The following is a 15569-nucleotide window of genomic DNA, read 5'->3' on the forward strand; positions in this document are numbered from 1 at the left end:
AGGATATTTGAAGTGGAAAGATATCTCTTTCTCATGGGGGCAGAGTTGAATCTTACAGTGTTAACTATTGATAAAAAAGATGAAGTAAGGTCCAATTCTTTCTTTATCTTGATCAAATTATTTTCTAACAGGACACAAAGCTCAAAAATGATGTGCAGATTATGGCACTGGGCATGCTGAGTAATTTGAACTAAAGGAAACTGAATGGTTTCAGAATCAGCCTCAGATGGCCTTATTTTCCTTCTCAAGCTTTCCCCCCCTCTTTTTATTCAAAATATGTATGGCATCTTTCTTTGCAGTTCCACAGTTCCACTATCTAATCAAGTGGAATTTCTCCAGAACAAGTATAAGTGCTATTAGCCTCTCCCATACTCTTACCAAAGAGAAATTTAGTCACAGGTATGGAGATTAAGGATTGATATTATCTTTTTCTTCTGGGCACTTGATCTTCCAGTATATTTTAAAATTGCATATTTTTTGTAATAATCTTTCTTTTATTTGAGGGATGGGTGGTGGAAGGGAGAGAGAGACAGAGAGAGAGAAAAAGCAAGCTCTTTTGTCCATTGATTCGCTTCCCAAATGCCCACAGTAGCCAGGGTTAGGACAGGTCAAATCAAGCAGCCAGGAAGGCTTCAGTCCAGGTCTTCCAAGAGATGGCAAGATCCAACCAAGTGCTTGAGCTATAAAATGACTTCCCAGTGTGTAAATGAGCAGGAATCTGGAGTAAAGGCTGATCTTGCAATGAAACCAAGGGACTCTAATATGGGATGGAAGCATCTCAAGAAACAACTGCTGTGTGAAACGCCTGACCCTGCTACCGTTTATGAATGCTAGGGCAAAATCCTCCTTGTATTATAAAGCTTTACATGAGAGAGAATATAGAAAGGTAAAACCGTAGATTTAAAAATTCTTAAGACTCATCAAATGGAAAGTACATTTTTGAATCTTATATTGGTTTATTGTGTGACCTAGTTTAACTGCATTGACTCTTTTATCTCAGGGTTTTATTAGCATAAAGGAGATCTGTGTAATCATCACCATCATTGTTATTGGCGTTGGCCTTATCTGAACAGTCAATTCAAGTGAATAGTGAAATAAAGGAATACTGTGAGGGATCTCATTGTCATCATGAACTATTTTGAACATAGTAAAAAGCACTTCCCTTTCTCTTTATAAGTTTTTTAATAATCAGTACTTTGAAAAATTAATTTTAGCCATACTGTAAACCATAAGTAACATATAATACCTTTTACTTTTGTTAGCTCCTTTGTTTACAATTATGGAATGCAAAATATGCTGTTTACCAAGCTAAATGTCAGATGAATCACAAAGACTGGTCTTAGACGCTGCTATTATTAATTCATGAATCATTCAACTCTTTCTGTAGTGAATTACTTTAGTTTTTATGTGCAGCACTCGAAAAATATTTTAAAGAAAGAGTAACTGAAATTATTCTAAGTAACATTTTAACTTGCCAGTTTTGAAATCTATGAGAATTTTACAATTCATTCTGTCATGCAATAACTCTTCCTTCTTATGAGAAGTCGAGAATTACAAATTTGACAGACTATTACTATCTTGTTGTCTGCTAATGCACTTAAAATCATAGTTTGTACATATGATGTTTCTATATACAAGTCCAGTATCCAGATTTTATGAGACACTGACATAGGAGTCTAAGATACATATAGCTATGTTTCCTCTTACATGTCTCTGGGGGGACGACTCTCTTCATTGTTGCTTGAATCTGTAAACCCATGTCTGTGCTCTCTTCTAAGCGATCATCCAGAGCATGACAAGGAATATGGGGCAAATATGACTGTTGAATTTGTGATAGAATTAACTTCCCTTTTATCTGTATCGCCTCATCCAACAAACTATATGCTGTGAAGTTGGTTTCTGTATGTTTCAGAAAAAAAATGAAATTTTAACTCATATAGGTAAATGAATTTGATTTCAATGATTGAAAAACATTTCTGAGAGTTAAAGGGAAAATGAATGTAAACCTAAGCACTGCATAGGCTTGTCTACTTGAGGCTGGTCCCTTAACCTTGTAGATATGCTCTCCAATTTAACCTTTCAGTGCCTTTGTTTTCTAGTCTCACCTGTGTAACTCTCCACTCATCTGCAAAGCTTTATCAGCTGCCCATGTGGAATGATTTTCTTGAACTCTCCCTAGCACACTTCCACCAGAAATATTTGCAGTGGAAGTGTAGCAGTGTAGGGCCAAGCATCTCTAGTTGCTACTCATAACCCTTGGGCATCACTAAAACTTACTCTTAAAATAGCAGATTTATCATGGTGGCTCAGTGCACTCAGACTAAATAGGCATCATTATTAGCAGAAAGGTAAAGGAGTTCATAGATGTCCAAAATTTGTAAGTGCAGCAGAGGGAATCTGAGTGCGATTCATGGATTGTTACATGTTAAAAAATTCTTGCCCCAGACATCTCACAACTTATGATTATTGTAGAACTTTCAAAAGACTATTTGGAGATATTCCTAAAGAACCTCTAAAACTTGCTTCATGTGCAGCAACTTAATGATTGCCATTGAAGTGGTAGGGTATGGTGTGTATTTATTGAATCATAAAGTATATCCATGTAAAAAATTACTTATATATTTATTTATGTATTTGAGAAGCACAGCTCCAGAGAGAGTGTGTGTGAGAGAGAGAGAGAGAGATGGATTAGATAGAGTGTGAAAGGGTTCTTTTTCTCCTTATCCTTGCCAACATTTTTTTTCCATAGCTTTGTTTACAACCACTCTGGGAAGTATAAGATGGTATCTCATTGTGATTATAGTTTACACTTTGCTGACTGTTAGTGATAGTGAGATGTTTATTTGTTTGCTGGGCTGAGCTACAGAAGTGGAAGGATAGAAAACGATGTGCTGAGTCAGTTAAATCCAGGAGCCTGCAACTCCATCCTGGTTTCCCAATCACTTACGGTTTTTTCTGCAGCCTTCCTAAGTGAATTAGCAGTGAGATGAATTGGAAGCATAGATGGGACTTCCATCAGTAGTCACTGGGAGGCTGGATTCACAGGCAGCAGTTTAATGTACTACACCACAAAACAAGCAACATACTAAGATTTTGAGATGTAACTACAAGATACTTTCAGTATACATTAAGCATATATCATGGAATCCAAAATTTGACTTAAAGATCTTCTCTAATAAATTAGAAGAGTGAGTTAAGTATAAATTAGCAGGAAAAAAGGTGCTACTAAAGGTAAATGAAGAGTAAACAATCAACAGAAAAAGAAAATCAATGGAACCAAAAACTAATCTGAAATTATCAATAAAACAGGTAACACTGTAGCTAAGACTGAAGCTAAGAGAAAATAAAAATTATTAATATTAGGAGTGAGAGAGAGGATATCATTATGGTTTCTATAGATACAAAAAGTCAATGCTTAGATACTAACAACATTATAAGAATAAATTTAACAGTTTTAAGTGGATATACTCCAGTGAAAGTTCATAGCGAAGAAACCGTATCAAAGGGACTAATGTTTGACAGTGTTTAAGATACTGTATTTGATAGCCTCTGCCTGTATTGCAGTACCTGGGTTTGAATCCTGGCTCTGCTTTGGATTATAGCTTTCAGCTAATATGCACCCTGCTGGTAGCAGATATTCAAGTACCCGAATCCTTGCCTTGTATGTAGAAGACTAAGACTGAGTTCTGGACTCCTGGCTGTAGCCTGGTTCAACCCCAGTTGGTGCAGGGATTAAGAAATGAAGCAGTGAATCTGTTTTTGTCTGTATTGTCTGTCTTTTACTATGTCTCTCTGCCTTTTAGGTAATATTTTTTTAAAAGCTGAAATATGCAACATGTAAGAAAAATGGTTTGTAATTCAGATCTCCAGAAATAATCTCTAGACCCAGATGTATGTCATATTTTTTCTCTTTAAGATTTGTTTAATTTATTCAAAAGCCTGAGTGCTGCAGACAGAAGCAGAGACAGAGAGACAAAGAGATCTTCCATCAATTGGTCCACTCCCTAAATGACTGCAGCTGTGGGGTAAAAGGAATGTAGAAGCTAAGAACAACATATGGGTCACTCACAGAGCTGGCAGGGGAGCAAGGGTTTGGGTAACCTTCTGCTTTCCCACAGAAGCATTAACAGCGAGCTAGATTAAGAATGGACTATTTGGAGCTTAAGCCTGTGCTCAGATATCAAATGCCAGTATCATAGACCACAGCTTAACAGGCTGTGCTACAATGTCATTCCATGTGCCAACATTTTTTTCCTGCCAAATGTTTAAGGAGAGATGCTTGTTCTAAATAGCATTTCCAGAAAACAAAAGAGAAAAATAGCACTTTTTGAGTCATCCTGTAATGCTGGCATTTTCCTAATACCAAGACTGAAAAGGACATTAGAAGAAGGAATTACTGAAAAATATTGCTCAGAGATGCAAACTTTTTAGATGAAATTCTAATATATTGAATCTAGCAATGAAAAGGAAGGTTGATGCTGATAGATCTGGTTTACACCAGCAATAAAGTTCACATTCTGTTATATAATTCATCATAGTAACAAACCTGAGCAAAAAGCTGTATGGATATATTAGCTGACTTAGAAAGCTCTTGTGATATAATTAAACACTTATTCATTATAAAAACTTTCAGGAAACTGGAAAAAATAACTTCAGCATGAGGAAAGCTTCAGCTTAAAAGCTACGTGTTGTATAATTACTAGTTTTTTTTTTTAAGATTTATTTTATTTTTAATGGAAAGGCAAATTTACAGATGGAAAGAGGAACAGAGAGAATAGGCCATCCATTTGCTGGTATTCTCTGTATGGCTACAATGACCAGAGCTGAGATAATCCAAAGCCAAGAGCCACAAGACTTAACTCTCCTCCAGGTCCATGTGGTATCCGGGTCCCTGTGTTTTGGGCCATCCTCTGACTACTTTCCTAGGCCATAAACCTGGAACTGGATGGGATCCAGAGCAGCCAGGGCACAAACTGGTACCCACATGAGATCCCAGTACTTGTAGGTTGAGGATTAGCCAATGGAACCATTGAGTCAGACTGGTTGTGTTATTCTGAATGGAAGGCTGAATGTTTTTCCTTTGTGACTAAAAGCAGGACAAAAATGTATTGTCTCCTACATCTTACTGTAATGCTATTGAGAAAAAAATAAATTATTAATGTGAAAATGGGAAAGGAGGCAATAACGTCTCTTTAATTCAGACAGCATACTTTGTGTTGAAAAATCTAAGGAAACTAGAAAATTTGTCAGAGTGATCATGGGTTTACAAGCTTGCAGTAAAGCCCAGGAGAAACCCTGCTCAACTTCTCAGGCTTCTTCTAGTAAAACTGTGTGAGTAAACTTGATTTTCCTAGTAATGATATAAGTATCCAGTATTTTTAAACAGGGAAGACCACGTGAGCCTCAGGCTCTTTTGTTTTCAACAGAAGTTAGTCACAATGGAGTGTGGCACCTGTGTGACCCCCTCCACTTACTTGGGAGTAAAAACAGGTGTTCACTATAAATCATATTAACATGAACTATCTGATCAAACTGGTAGAACATGACCCAGGTTCTTAGGCATACAAAAGCAGAAATTCACTATAAATAATATTGTCAGCATAAGATGTTTGATAAAATTAAAACTATGTAATCCAAATGCTCAGACACATACAAATAAGTTTATTGCAAAACGTATTCCAAAGATACAGAGCTTTCCAGGAGCTGGTGAATCCCAAAGTTTACCTTTTCATAGGAATATACACAGTCTGGGCAGCCCAGTTATGCTGTGTTAACCCTTTCAACCATCATAAACAAAAATAAAATAAAATAAAATAAAACCAACTGGACCAAGCACAAAAGCCCCAAACAAAGCCAGCTAAAGATCCATAAAGCCTACCACTATTTGAAGGAATTGCTTTGCTCAATCAAATACAAACCTAATTGCTAAGAAATCTATAATTTTCTGATCACTAAACCATTCCCATTAAAAGGACTTCACAATTTTCTTTTCTGATGAATTATTCATGTACACTGCAAGGAAAACAAATGTTACTGTACTTTATGTCATTCAATGTTGTGTTAATCTTTTGGCATTAGTTTAGTTTTTTATTCTAAATAATTGACTATATGAGAATACTTTTTCAAAATATGCTTACATTTCATATGCAGTAAATAAATATGAACTTACTGAAAAATATCAAAACTTTAAATGAATATTTGTCTCATATTTAAAAGTAGAAAAATTAATATGATTAAGGAGTCAATTTTCTGCACACTGACACATAAATGTATATTGTGACTCTAAAAACGTTAACATGTTGAGATACAATTTAATAGCTGCTTATATTTAAAATCATTAACTTAGTACTGGACAAATACACATACATGTGATATCACATCATGATAGACATTTATGTCATAAGCAAAAGTTTTTTCACATTTTCTCAACCACTCTCTCCATCACCGAAGAGCATTTTATATGATTAATATATAAATTACTTTTCCTGTTCTTTCATTATTTCAAAATCCATTCATATTTTGGCATGTATTAAATAACTATTGTCTTTTTTTTTAACAATGTACCATGCCATTATTGGGTGTGTCACAAATTATTTATTTGTCACTTTTTAGTGTGGATGGACATTTTTGGTTGATTCCAAGTTTTAGATAATTAGAAATGAAGCTGTTACAAACATTTAAATATGTTGTTCTTAGCTTCTACATTCCTTCTACCCCACAGCTGCAGTCATTTAGGGAGTGGACCAATTGATGGAAGATCTCTTTGTCTCTCTGTCTCTGCTTCTGTCTGCAGCACTCAGGCTTTTGAATAAATTAAACAAATCTTAAAGAGAAGGACAACATTTTAAATTTGTAAGGTTTCAGTAATGACTTAGAAGCAAATTGTCATTTCTTTAGAACACCTTTAGAAGTGATTGCAACATGCATCAGTGAGCATGTTTCTGAAAGATTAATGACTTTACATTATTCACTATTCTGTTTTTGCATGTTGTCAATGGTCTTAGTTGTTTCTCTTCTAATTGCATCCTGTTTTCACTAAAAACTTGTACTATGTTGATGGAGATTTCCATGTTTTCTGGGACATTAACAGCTTCCATAAGTATCTCCTTTAGATGCAGATTCTGTTTGTGGCCATTCATTGCACTGACAAACTTTAATTTCAAACAGTCTTCAGCCAGTCTTACTATTATTATCCTCAGTGATGCAGAAAAATTATGTGTATGTACTGTGTGAAAATAGTTTATTAGGTACTCACAAGTATGTAGAAGAATATAAAAATATAGATAAAACACATATGAAAGCATGATGTGGAGTAACATACAAACAAGAGGCACAGGACTGTAAAAAGGGGACTTAAAGCAGGGAAGGAGTAAAAAAAGGTAATCTTATTTAAAAAAAAAATCTGTCTTATAGACAGGAGATTTTTGCATGACATAAAAGGGAAAATGAAAGACCAAAAATGTTCTGTACAACTGTGAGAGATTTTAAATAGCTGCCATAAAGTGTGTTTCATTGGCTTGTTTTCAGATTGCTATTTAGAGGGCTTGCAGTCTTAGGAATAGCTGAAAAGTTGTTCTTTTTGAGGGAGTTTACATCTGTAGAGGAAATCTGTGTAGTGAATGAACACAGACACCATCAGCCTTTCTCTGAGGACTCCTCTGCCTCATGTGGATCCTCACACAGGTGGCCACAGAGAGTCACATTTTTATTTTTTAAAAGATTTAATTCTTTTTCATCTGAAAGGCAGATTTTAGAGGTGAGAAGGAGACTCAGAGAGGAAAACCTTCCCTCTGCTGATTTATATTCCACATACACACAGTGGCCAGAGCTGGGCCAATCTGCAGCTAGGAATCAGGAGCTGCCTGGCTTTCCTACAAGGTGCAGGGACTTGAGTCGTCCTCCAGTGCTTTCCCAGTCCATCAGCAGAGATACGTCAGAAGCAGAGCAGCCAGAACACAACCGGGTGCACACATGGATGCCAGTGCTGCAGGTGGCAGATGAGTGTACCACTCACCTTGCTGGCCCCGGATGTCTCCCATTCTGAAGGTTTTTACCCGAGATGCTTTGTCAGTTTGGTAAGGAAAACAAATAACAACAATAATAGCAACAAACGTATCATACTATGTGTTCCTTCCTTTGTTCTCTTATAACAACAAGGATCCTCGAACCACGCTTTGCTTTGCATTGTTTTTGTTTCTCAAGTTTGAAATGCTGTTTCTTTGAGTGTTATCCTTTGTGGCCTTCTTCAGTGCTTGGGCGTATAACAAACTTTGTGTAGTTTTTCTCCTGTTAATCCCTGTGCTGTCAGTTACTTTCATAGAATAAAATTTTCCAAGTTTCAAAAATAAAAGGGAAAAAATTACTGTTTCCCTTCATAAGTTATTCTACAAGGAGGAAAATAACTTTAATAGCTTGTTGGAGAATATGAATTCTGAGTTAGTCTTAAAAAGTCTTGATACAACTGTTTTCAGTTGCGTTTTTTTTTATTTTATTTATTTTTTTTTATTTAATAATCTTAGTTTATTAGGGTACAAAGGGTCACGGGCTACAGGGTGAAAGTGGGTAATATCATTGTTTCCACACTAATATAATCATTTTGTCCTGTATCTAGGGTTAGGGGAGTAACAAAGGGGAAAGCCCCACCCTACCTCCCACCCATCCCCGATCCCCAACATGAGGCGCGCTCCAAGGGTCCTGCTCATACAGTTTTGATAGTTCATCAGTTCTGGATTGCTGCCAATCTCTCCGTCCCAACCGTAATGAAACCTATTCAGAGTCCACTGGCTGACAGTCTCTTGATGGTTGGGGTTCCAAGATCAGCAGTTCAGTTCGAGAAATATCCAAAGAAACTTCATCTGAGTTGATCTCAGATCTGATTCTTGAGTGAGTTTGCTAGTACAGACTCCAACACTGTTCGTCACACCAATCAGCTTATGCATATGCTGGTCGTTGCGATTACTGGGTCCGTTCGGCTTCCAGCCCTGTCTTCCTTGTGAACCAATGGGTGTTGTAGTCCAGCTCGATTCTACCCACTTCATACTCGGTCTTCATGCAAACCAGTTGGAGCTGCAGCCTAGTTGGGGCGACTCCCCAAAACCCCTACCAGTTCTGCCCCCTACCCTGGTTCCCATGCTTGCCAGTATGCACTGCAGGCTTGTCCAGTCTGTCCCACATCCCAATTAGCTCTCGCACACGTCAATGGACATTGAAGCCTGGTTCAACCCAACCAACCTATTATCCAGCCCATACACCCACTGGCAGGTGCCTTTCTGTCAAGCCACCCCTGCTTCTAGCCTGGGTTTCGTGCTGTCCAGTAAGGGTGGTAACCCTGAGGGAGGTGCCCACTATTTCCCTACTAGGCCACACCCACTCCTAGAGTATGCAGTCTCCAGGTAGTTTTGGCATTTGACTTGTCAGAATTGGCTCCTAGTACCAGCCTCTGCCAGCTAACGCTGTGGCTAAGCCCAAACACCCCTCAACCCACTCTAATTTTAACTTGCACCAGTCAGAACAGTCAGCTCCCCGTGAGGCCCACAGGTGCTATAGCCCTGCCTAGTCTGAACTGCCCCCATCCGTATTCACACTTTCCAATGGAAGTAGTTATCCAGCAGGGGTGCCCACGTTCCCCTGTTGGCTTTGCCTCCTCCCTGATTGTCATATGTGTTGTTTGTGTGCTGCAGCCACATCTGGTACGGCTCATCTCACCTTGGCATTACTTGTTGTGTACTGGTATGTGTTGCAACCGAACCTGGCTCGACCCACACTCTGTTCTGGTGCTCGGATTCACCAGAAGGTAATGTGAACAGACTCAGGCTGGTCTTCCCCCAACCCATGCCATGTGTATGCCAGTGGGATAATTTTCATTGCCTGTTTTGGGTTGTTCCCTATTGTGCTTCTTGCGCTTACCTGCATGGGACTGTGTCCTGCCATAGAAGTTGCCCAGGCTCCTCCACCAGAACCTCTCCCAATGCCAGTTTTCGCGCATACCAGTGGGTCCATGAGCCAGCACTACTCAGTTCGCCTGCTATCCTAGGAGGAACAGTGGCTTTTCCTGCCTGGCCTCCGACCCAAGCTGGTTCTTGTTGTTGGATATTTCAACCCAGCCATGGCTCTTCCATACCCCTACCCAGCTCACACATGGTTCAGTAAGGGCTGAGACCTAACCTAGTCTGTCACACAACCCTCCCCGGTCCTCCAGAGCACCAGATGGTGTTGGAATTTGGCCTGGCTTGGTGCTTCCCATCCCAGTCCACAATTGTGCCAAGTGAGATTACGATCGTATCCTGATCAGAATGTAGCCTCAGTTCCAGCCCATGCGCTCCTTGGTGGGAAACTCAACCCAGCTAGGGTGTCCCGTTATTTCCCCAACCGGGCCTCTGCCCTGCCATAGAGCAGGTGTAGGCCGGTGGTTGTTCTGTCTCCGCTTGGCAGAGCCCCTCACTTGTCCTGGCCCCTTGGATGCTGTGGCTTAGTGCCTCTGCCTCACACAGATCAGTATGTGCAAGGACCTACCTGGCATGAGCTGTGCTCCAACCTGATTTCTGTTGTTACTTGTGAGTTAAGGTTTGTACAGCCCTGCCCATTCTACCCCCTTCCAGTGGCAGCCCGGCCCACCCCACATCCTGTTTAAAGATGCACATTTGGGTGCTGCTGCCTTGACCTACCCTGACTGTTGTGGATTCCTTTACCCATGAGTGATGGCAGATGGCGTGGTCACACCTAGCTTAGACCATTGCAACCCCAGCTTGGGAACTGACCCGGGGGACTTGTATTCCAAAGGGTTGGGCCCACACAACCCTACAGAGTCTACCCCCAGCCCAAGTTCTCTTGTGTGCTGGAGAGTGTCTTGATCCTGCCAAATGTGACCACTCCACAACTCCAACACTCAGTCGGGCAATGGTACCCAACACTGCCAAAGAGGCCCCCATCCATAGCTTCGGTGTGGGCTACTATATGGTGATCAGTGAAGTTCTATACTAATATCCCATCTCTGTATTCATAACTGAGCTGTTGCATCTGTCTTACTAAAATTATCTTCTGGACACTTCCCCCAAACCACTAGGTCTTGGTCCCCTTGCCTGCTTAAATCTTTCATGACCCTGTCACTGAGAATACCCGAAAATTCACTTTGCACCTACACTCAAACTAGTCTTAGTCCTGAGTGACCCCAGGCAGCAATTACATATCTTGAAAACCCCAGAGTTTGCCCCTCCGGGCGGCCAGCAAGCAAAGCCTGGCACCACTTGGTGCACTGGCCGCCCTGGGGGAGGCCGAGGACTCGTTCACTGCCTTGTGGCAGTGTCTTTGGCGTGAGTCCCCCGCATTGGGTCCGACCCGGCAGGGGCACCCCCCACAGTCGCCACACTGCAGGGAGCGTCAGTTGCCCCCAAGCCCAAGGACCGAACTCCTCCCAAACTCCCCCAGCCGCATGGTCTTAGCAGCTGGGCGGAGCTAGGAATTTCCACCCAGTTCCCAAGTTCCCTCATGGCGGACTTACCCTGAGGGAAGAGCTCTCTTGGGTCCTGGGGGAGGCCGAGGACTCGTTCACTGCCTTGTGGCAGTGTCTTTGGCGTGAGTCCCCCGCATTGGGTCCGACCCGGCAGGGGCACCCCCCACAGTCGCCACACTGCAGGGAGCGTCAGTTGCCCCCAAGCCCAAGGACCGAACCTTCAGTTGCGTTTTTAAAACTTTTGTTTATGTGAAAGGGACCCAGAGAAGACAGACAGAGAGAGAGAGAGAGAAAGACACAGAGGTAGAGATTTCCGTCTGCTGGCTCACTCTTCAAGTGCCCTGAAAAACCTGAGGCTGGGGCAGATTAAGGCCAGAGGTGGGAATAGTGTGTCTCTCATGTGCATGTCTGGGACCAGCAACTTCAGCCATCGCTTGCTGCCTCCCATAGGGTGCTCTAGCAGGAAACTAGAATGAAGAGCATAGCAGAATTGGAACTTGAACCAAAAGGCTATTGAAAAGCATGCATCTCAAGCAGCATCTAAACATTCTTTTCTCTGATTAGGTATTTGAATATTAAACTTTACAGCAAACAAGAAAGCTCACAATCCTGTGCATTACTGCTATACTGTTGGCATTATATATGGTGTAATGTTTTCTGTTGCTTAACATGGGAGACTAGCATTTAAGCGCGTGTAAAAGACAAAGGTATTGTGTTAGTGTTTAAGTTCTTTCTGAAGTACTAGAAAATTTACAAATCATTTAGCATCTAGTTTCTATTATTTATTTTTCTAAATTCTCATTTGCTTATTTTTCACTTTATTTGAAAGACAAAAAGAACAGAGAGAGTTTGCACCTACTGGAAAAACCCAGGCTGGGGGCATGCTGAAACCAGAACCCCAGAACTCATTTGGGGTCTCCACATCACTGCTGGGGACTCATACCATTGAGCCATTACCTCCTGCTTTGCACAGAGCGCATTGGCAGGAAGCTGGACTTGGAAGCAGAGCTAGGCACCCAGTACAGAAATGTGGGTATCCTCAGCAGCATCTTAATCATCAACCAAATGTCTACCCCATGTTTCCATTATTTAATTCCCATTGAAATCTCATTACTTCTGTGTGACTTGGAACATTTTGAGAATGGTGTTGAGGAATATGTTTAAATAATATACTTTGTAAATGTTAATTAATCCATGACTCAGAATATTTTTTTGTCGTTTTCTGTATTTTGTTCCAATAAGTACAACTGCATGTCATATTTGAATATTTTTCAGACGCTTCTTTTAATCTGGGATGTTGAGCTCTGGTTTCTGATAAAATCTTCCTCTTCATTATGTGTTATTTTTGGCTCTTTTAAAAAGAAATATTTTGTCTAAACATCTAAAAAATATCCTCAAATATGAGTTTAGGCTTTAAATGAGCTTTACCTGGGACATGCCTCTCTCTTAATTTTAGGACTTTTTAAAAATAAATCTAATATAGCACAAATTTTATATAAATTAGCCAGATTTTCAGTTTGTTCTTCATTTCATTGTTATAAAAACAAAGATGTCTGAAATCCATGCATAATTTTATTAAAATTTGAATGTTAGATTTAACTCTCTACTTTTGTTAGAATCAAATCAAATGAATGCTTTAAGATATTAATGACTGAAGCCAGTGCTTTGGCATTGTGGGTTATGCCACTGCTTGCAACAGCAGCATTTCATGTTGGAATCTAGGCTTGTGTTCCAGCTGCCGCAGCTCTGATCCAACTCCCTACTAATGTGCCAAGGAGGAGAGCAGGTGATGACCCAGATGCTAGGGCCTCTTCCACCCACAAGGGAGGTGTGGATGGAGTGATGGGTTCCTGTGAAGTGGCAGATGAATGATCCCTTTCTGTTTCTCTGTTGCTTTGCCTTTCAGGAAAAAAGAAAGAAACAAAACAATCCCAATCTATTAATGACTAATTCCTGTTTTAAAAAGGTTTATTTTATTTTTATTGGAAAGTTAGCTATACAGAGAGGAGGAGAGACAGAGAATATCTTTTGTCCAATGATTCATTCCCTAAGTGGTCACCATGGCCAAAGCTGCACCAATCTGAAACTGGGAGCCTGAAGCCTCTTCTGGGTCTTCCATGCAAGTGCACGGTGCGAAGACATTGGACGGTCCTGGACTGCTTTCCCAGGGCACAAGCAGGGTGCTGGATAGGAAGTGGGGCAGCTGGGATAAAAACCAGTGTACATATGGGATCCTGGTGCATGCAAGGTGAAGATGTTAGCCGCTAGGCTACTGCACTGGGCCCTTAATGACTAATTCTAGGCAGGCAAAACAAAATGTATAAAGAACAAAAACAGAGAACCAAATATTAAATATCTTATATTGCCTAGGTATTTATTAGACCAAATATTAAATGTATGATTTAGGAACTTATAAAAATGATACTATACTATATATTTTTTGAATGTGTTTTGTTTCATAGGGGTGGACAGAAATGGTCCCCTCTACCTCCTTAAGGTTTACTGAATTAACTGCCAGTAACAGACATTTTCACAGGAGAAAAGATACAAAAGTTTGTTATATGCAAGGAGACAGTCACAAAGTATAAATATCCGTTGATCAGACATGATTTGGAGGCTTACGGTATGTATACCTCCTGTTCATAGGAATAGAGGAGAATGGAAAGTTTCGACATTTTTTAGCAAAACATTTTTTTTTGTTAGAGTTTAATATTGTAGAAAACACACAATGGCTTGGGACAAAGTTGGCTCCACAGAACAGAGAATATTTGTAAATTATTATCTTTGGCACATTTGGGTGTGACAGAAATGGAAGATGATGTTGTGGGACCAATGTTGATCAACTTTGGTTATGTTTCTTCCCAAGTTACAAGTTTAGTTAAATGAAAGCTTGGGCGAAACGGGAGGTAATTGTTTTCTTGCTTGATGGGTCTTGACTTTAAGCAGATGCAAGATGTCAGAATAAAGTCTCCCACAATCTTCACTGTAGTGGAGGCTTCTTTAATTTTAAACAACCGGCATCCAGGGATGTCATATTTGGAAATGATAGTGCCTGGATTACTTCAGTTATTGTAACTGTCAAGTTTTTGCTAGTTTGGATTCTCTGAGCAGCAGATGCAAGGCAAGATTAAATTTGCATCAGTGCTACAGGAAATGTTTCTAAGAGAGAAAAGGAGGGAAAGCCATGAGGCAATAATTTAAGTTTGACACTTCTGAAGGAGTAGCGTAGCCAGGAGGAGGACAGTCATTGATGGAAGGCGATTTAAGGCAGGTATCTGCAAGGCTGGACGAGAGCACTGAAGCCAGTTTCTAATAAGGTCAGGCATACCTTACCATACCTGCTAACCTGAATACTTTTCAGGGAGAATCCTCTGGAAAGCACAGCTTTGTTACAGGGCTAGGTTGGATTAAGGATCTCAGTATCTTATTTAATGACCACTTTTAGCAAAGGAGTTTGTTGAATAACTGAGAAGACATTCTTGATTTCTTAGGACATATCTGCAGTTTCTCAAGCCTCTGCTTCTTCTGTTCCTATGAAACATAAATAACTGAATGCATGTTAAGGCATCCTGCCTAGGAAGTGGTAATTATAAAAACATATCATCAACTTGATTTGAGGTAACCCAATTTAGCATGTCATTTAAAGGCTATAAAACTTCCAAGGATTGATCATCTTCATAAACAGATCATATCAGTGTGTCCAAGAGTCAGACGGTTTGGAGAAATGGAGATACAAGAGTAGGAATATGCAAGTTTTAAAGGGGAAATGTCAGCTAGCATAATTTCTACTATTAGATATAGGTCAGGGTCTAATCCCTTGTATATTAACAGGTTGTGTAACTACATGGTGAGATCCCAATCCCAGAGTCTGGGAAATAAACTACTTTCAATGCAAAGATTCAGTATTTTATGTACAGGAAACAACATTGCCATCATATTAGGCTCTACCTTCTTAAATTCTTTGACCTTAAGTTAGCCAGTCATCTTAGAGCCTCGGTCAGTGATAAACACAGTGAGTTTAAATTCTTTTAGACATATAGAGGTTTAGGAATGAGGTGGGATCAGGTATTCACCTCCTCTGGTTTATTGTATTGAAACCTCATATTGTTCTTCCTGCTTC

Source organism: Ochotona curzoniae, unplaced genomic scaffold (genome assembly GCF_017591425.1).
Source record: "Ochotona curzoniae isolate NIBS_2020 unplaced genomic scaffold, NIBS_Ocur_1.0 contig_2210, whole genome shotgun sequence".
Classification (NCBI taxonomy): Eukaryota; Metazoa; Chordata; class Mammalia; order Lagomorpha; family Ochotonidae; genus Ochotona; species Ochotona curzoniae.